The following is a 6,761-nucleotide window of genomic DNA, read 5'->3' as shown; positions in this document are numbered from 1 at the left end:
GATAAGGAAGAAAAGGTGTATAAACTACAGACATGTCTTTATGGCTTAAGACAGGCACCCAAAGCCTGGAATAAGAAGATTGATTCATCTTTGCTTCGTCACAGGTTTGAGAAATGCGTAGTGGAACATGGAGTCTACGTGAAAGAGAATTTAGAAGGTAACTTGTTGATCATTTGCTTGTATGTAGATGACCTTTTGGTGACAGGATCGAGCTTGGAGGATATAGAAGAATTCAAGGAGCTGATGAAAAACGATTTTGAGATGACGAATCTAGGAGAACTTAGCTATTTCCTAGGAATGGAATTTAGTCGTTGAGCTAAAGGTCTTGTTATGCATAAGCGGAAATACATAAAGGAGCTGCTGGAGAGGTTTAAAATGCATCAATGTAATGTTGCCAGAAGTCCTTTAGAGGTGAATGTGAAATTAAGAAAGACGAAGTAGAAGAGGAGGTAAATGAAACGAGATTCAAGTAGATAGTGGGATCTTTGTGTTTTCTGTGTAATAGCAGACCATACTTGACGTTTTGTGTAGGTCTAGTTAGTAGATTTATGTGCCAACCCAAGAAGAGCCATATGAATTATGCTAAGTGTATCCTAAGATACATCAAAGGCACACCAAACTATGGGATATTATTTTCTTATGGGAATCAGGAGAACGGTTTAGAGCTCACAGGATTTTGTGATTCAGACTACGAGGGTGATACTGTGGAGAGGAAAAACATCACATGATACATTTACTTCGTGAATGGAGCACCAATCTCGTGGTGCTCTAAGAAGCAGTCAGTTGTTGCACTATCGAGTTGTGAAGCAGAATATATTGCAGGATGTTATGCTGTTTGCCAAGGAGTTTGACTCAAGGAGTTGTTTGCTTAACTAAAAGTTGTAAGGGAGAGTCCAGTGAAGTTGAAAATGGACAATACTTTTGCCATCAATCTAGCTAGAAATCATGTGAGTCATGGGAGAAGTAAACATATAGAAGTGAAATATCACTTCTTGAGGGATATGGTGAATAGAGGAAAGATTGAATTGTCTTACTATAAAGTTGTAGAACAATGGCCAGACCTGTTCACGAAGGCCCTAGCGTTTGACAAATTTGAAGCTATGCGAAAGGAAGTTGAAGTTGTGTCTCGCACTGACTTGAATTAAGGGAGAGTAATATCTGCATAATTCAAGTTTCTGTTTTACGTGTAAAAGCACTTACCGTTATTTCTATTATTACACTTTGCTGCATGTATATAAACCATGACACTCTCTTATAATAAAATGTACGAGTTATCTTTCTTCATATACAGTTTTCATTGCTTCTGCTAGATTAGAAACTCTTTCTTTATCTTCTATTGCTCCTGGTTCAATAGGTTCTTCGAGATCGTGGAGAAGGCGAAGATGGAGGAGAACTGTTTACGGTGCACGAAGGTGATAGAGGAGATGAACTCGTCGTTGCGACTTGATTTAGGTTAAGGCTTTCGAATGTTGGTCGTGGATGTTTGAATTAAACAATTTGGTTTTAGGCTTTTCTGATATATGATGTAGGTTTTGAATCAATGATGTAGGAGTGAATCACGATTCTAGTTTGGGATTTTTCTGCATGCATCGTCGCGATTGAGTGAGCATGGTTGTGGTGGAGGCGAGGCGTGATTTAAGGTTTGATGCATTTCTGATTTTGTGCAGGTCGCCATGGCTGCTAAAGGTGTGTAGTGAAGGTGGATGGTGGTTCTGCAATTCAGAACGAATATGGTGCAATGTTTGCGCATGGAGGTTGATGGCGTGGTGGCTATGGAGGTTTGATTGCACGAGAAAGTGGTGGCGCTAATGGCAACATGGTGGCCTTGTGGTGATACTTTTCACGAACCTTAACTCTTTCCTTTTACTCAATCACTTAAACTTTTAAGATTTTTATCTACGTTACTAAGTCAATTGACCTCAACAATGTCATGTAATTAGTAACTAGAAAACTCATTTAATTTTGACTAGAAGACAATTATATCATTAACATTTTTAACGCAATAAAAAAAAAGACAACTATTTTTACAAAATATAAAGCAACTATGAATATCTTAAAAGAGATAAGATCATTTTGAATACTTTTAACAAAAACTAGAGAAAAAAATGGGTACTAAACCACCTTAATATAATTTTCTCAAAAGAGATTTTAAAAAAATGCCGTACACGAAAACGGTCAAGTCAATTAATGAACTGAAAAAGTTGGAAAGATTCTTACCTTATCACATAACGGGATAATGCTCGTAAAATGTTTGATTTAATAAAAGCTAAATGTAGAACCGTAGAATCGCTTTTGCATAAACTTTTTGACGTGAAAAGTACTGAGAAACACGAACTAAACGCGCAACCAAACACGGAAACACCTAACTTATTTGTGTCTCTATATATTAAGTAATATCCAGCACTGGATTTGAAAAGAAAAAGGTCGGGATAATTTTTTTTAATTTAGTAGTTTTAAAATAAATAAATATATACGGGGTGCCTTAGTATTTTAACGTATTTTTATTTGAAATTTAAATTATGTTCACTGTTTTATCTAATTGAAATGATATTTCCAACTGTACAGATATATAAATAGTTTTCTGAAGAAATTTTTATACTAAAAATTAATTTATGAAAGAAACTTCATTTATATATTTTTTTCTCCAATAAATACTTGTTAATAAATATTTTAAGAAAAGTTGGCTGCCTTTTCAGTTGTGCATTTGTACAAACATTCACGACGCACTTTCTATCTATATATATTAGACTTCAATTTCAATCCTATATTACCAATTTTTATATGATCATATATAATAATAAAATATTTAAAAATTATAGTTTAATTACATAAAATACTTAAAAATTATACTTTAATTTCACCAATAAAAAATTTTCTATTTGATATTTTGATCTACATTATTTCAAAAATAAATAAAGTCTAGAAATCTCATCTCTTAATATTTCTAACTTAATACTAACACTATACTTGTAGTAAAATAGGTTATCTCCCTAATAACCATCTATATACACATTATTCATCCATTTAAAAATATATAATCTTGTTTCCTATGCCAAAATATTAAATCAATTATCACCATTCTATATAACCATGTTTTTCATTTATTATTATATCAATTAATTAACTCATTACAAATAAAAAATTCTTCAAAAGTAAACAATTAGAAACTAATTATGTCAAACATGTTAAAAAAATCAAGGAAATATCCCTTAAACAAGAAATTTCATGTGAGAGACCTTCCACATTTTATATGGTTGATAAAACAAGAAATCTTAGCCCGAACAATCTAAAACCCAACAACTCAAAACCACTAACTACATCATTCATATATACAAACACATACATTATGCATACACATATAATTTATTGGGTCAAGGCTTAAACATGAACTAATTTAATATCATTTTAAAATTATTTTACTCATATATATTAAGACTCGGAAATATACCACTCCTTAATTACGAGACACAAGTTGCTACTACTTGTAATAAACAACGTGGATGTCAAATGTCATTCTTTAATATTTAAATGAAATATAATTTTTTTAATTTTATTTATTTATAATTTTGGTTTTCATAATCATCCATTTCTATTTTTCTTCATTAGTTTTTTTTTTAATTTTAGTCTCATATTTTAAAATAATTATAAATTTTAGGTATCATAGAAACTTGAATCTATATTGACAATAAACTTAACACATCCCTTTTAGATATAATAGAAAATTATCAATCAAATACAACTTCTAAAATACAAAAACTAATTAAAAAAAAATACATAAAGATAAGAACACACCCCCACATGATGATGGTCCACAGCAACTTTGAAAAGTGATAAACAAAACAATATATCTAATTTCTTAGTTTGCTAATATAACTTGTCCTTCGAAAAGCTCAAAGGTCGTATTGGGCAATGGCCAATTATGATCTTGTTTGGGTAGTACGTCGTACGGATAAACTACAAGACACACACAAGTTCATATATCATCCAATGTATGTGATTATCGATGACGTAAGCAGCTGTAAACTCTCGTAGGTGATAACTGATATGTTCGTATCTGTTCTGATGCACCACGTGTCCACTACACATCATAAAATTTGATTATAATATGCAAGCTTTTGAGCTTTTCCCATGTAATAATGCCCATTTTCTTATTGTTATTAAGTGGGTGAGTAGAATAAGTTTTCCAAGATCTAGTTGCATCCCCTTTTGCTCAATTATTACAATAAACAATTCACCTTATTTCATCATCATGCTTTCTTTCTTTCTTTCTTTTCTCGTCTTGCATTTTTCATCTCATCAACAATGCCAGATAGTGGAAAGTGTTCGACCCCACTCCTCTCTCCCATTTTCTTTTCTTTTCTTTCAATAATAATTGTGTTAGGCTATTACTATATCGTTTCTTTTAAGAAGAAATTGATTCTACATATGCTATAAGTAAAATATTTTTCTTGTTCTATATCATTTCTAGCACTTATATTTGTTTCATTAAACTAGTGTGTAACCAATAAGATGATGTAATTAGAAAAGTCAAGCTAACAAGAGAAAAGTAATGAAATTGAAACATATTTATAAGTATAGTGGAACATATTGATATATAATATAATATATGGTGTTGTATGAAAGGAAGTGGGTAGAAGATTTTTAAAATGGAGGTAGATGGTTGGTGAGTTGTTTGTTTTGGATGATAAATAAAACTAAAAAGGGTGATATGTTTTAAGATGTTAGAGAAAGGGTATTGTTGAAGAAAGTAGGGATAATATGAAATTATCACTTATCAATGAGTTTCCACGATTCCACGTGCAAAAATCAAACAAAAACTTTCTGCCGACAGCAATTTGAGCCAACCAATTGCATAAACAATTAATGTCTTCCTTTTCTTTTTAAACTATAAATGAAAGTTTAGACAATGAAAAAGGTTAGGTTAGGTTTTACCTAGATCACGGTAAGGAACTATATCCTCTACGTTACAATAAAAATTTACACTTATTTTTATTTTTAATATTAAATAATTATCAAATTTATATATTCATAAATTTTTTAGGATTAAATATGTTTTTAGTTTTAAAATTTTGACATGAAAATATTTTTTTCATTTAAAATTTTGATATATTTTTGTTTTTAAACTTTAAAAATAAATTAAAATAATTTATTTAATTAAATTGTGATAAAAAAATTTTGACATGTTAAATACATTTTGTAACGAAGCGAGCACAGTTCAAAATAGTATAAACAACTAAAATGATAAAATAAAACATATTTTATATGCAAAACAAATTTAACATAATTAAATTAAAATTATTATATCAATTTATCTTTAAAGTTTAGAAGCTGTATCTAAGTTTCATACATTTGTGAATTTTAATTTTACATTAAAGTAACTAAAAAATGTATTTCATACTATTTTTTAAATATTAAAAATGTAATATTATTTAAAATTTATTGTAAAATTATTATTTTTTTTCTTCTAAATAAAATGAAGAAATTATAATTGTACAATTACTATACAAAACAAAAGAGATATATAAAAAAATACAATTACAATAAGAAGGAGAGAGATTTAGATCATTTAGTTCTTTTCCATTTTTATATTTAATTTGGAAAATTAAATGTTATTTATATTCATATTCTATCAATAGATATCATCCGTTAAATTGGAACAAGTTTCAACAATTTTTAAAAGTTTATTTACTATGATTAATTAACTGAAAACCTAGATGGAAATATGATTATTTCATAGTAATGCTATCCTAAATGATGTTTTATACAAAAAAAATAGTTTTTATTTTTTTAACCTTATTATTTATTATATTTTATAATTATTTTTCTTCTCTCCTTTGTTTAATTTATCATGGAAATTACATTTTTCTTTTAGCTCTACTAACTAGCGAGTTGCATGTTCTAATAATTAGATAAAGGAGTCGAATTTGGAAGGCCAAATATGACACTTTGACGTCATAAAATGGCATGCGAATTGAATTATTTAATGTTGTATTAAAAATTATATTTTTATTATTTATAATGGGGGCAACTTTCGTAGACAACCTTATCTATATTACATGTCTTTTTGTGACAACTATTTTTATGTTTGATCTAAATCAAATTAATATTTTTTAATTAGTTATTTTAATCAACGAAGAAAGATTAATCAACTCTTTATTCTTTTCGAGTAACATTAGGAAAAATAAAATAAAATAGGACATTAGCAACATTAAGATAATTTTCTAAGAAATTAGCCAGAATTCTTTAGATTTAAAGAAATTGAAAGTTTCAGTCAAACTGATATTTTTTATTATTCATTTTAATTTAATTTTATATTTACTATATAAGGACCATGTATTTTTAATAGTAAAAATATGTATATTTATAGCAAAATATACTAAGAATTTCCTTAGTATTATATATATATATATTTTTTCAAATTTATCCTTTAGTAAAACTATTTTCTTTGTAATATTAATTTCACGATAAAGTAAAATGTATTTTAATTTTTTTTATAACTTTGTAATTCTAATATTTAATAATAATTCCTATTATTTTTAAAAACTTTGAAAAGTAGAAATTCATTTCTCTAGTTATATATAACGAATAGCAGCGAGAACATTGTAAATTGTTGTATAATAGATTCATCTAAGCATGTATTTCAATATTATTTAAACATGTTTTTGTTGGTGACTTGGTAAAGGAGATGGATGAAGAGAGAAAAGATAGTTTGGAATGAAGAAGAAATGTTTTGTATGGAAGCATGAAGGAAGTTTTGTTGG

This window comes from Vigna umbellata, chromosome 8 (assembly GCF_029865625.1).
Source record: "Vigna umbellata cultivar VRB3 chromosome 8, Vumbellata_1.0, whole genome shotgun sequence".
Lineage (NCBI taxonomy): Eukaryota > Viridiplantae > Streptophyta > Magnoliopsida > Fabales > Fabaceae > Vigna > Vigna umbellata.
Note: the sequence above shows the minus strand (reverse complement) of the source record.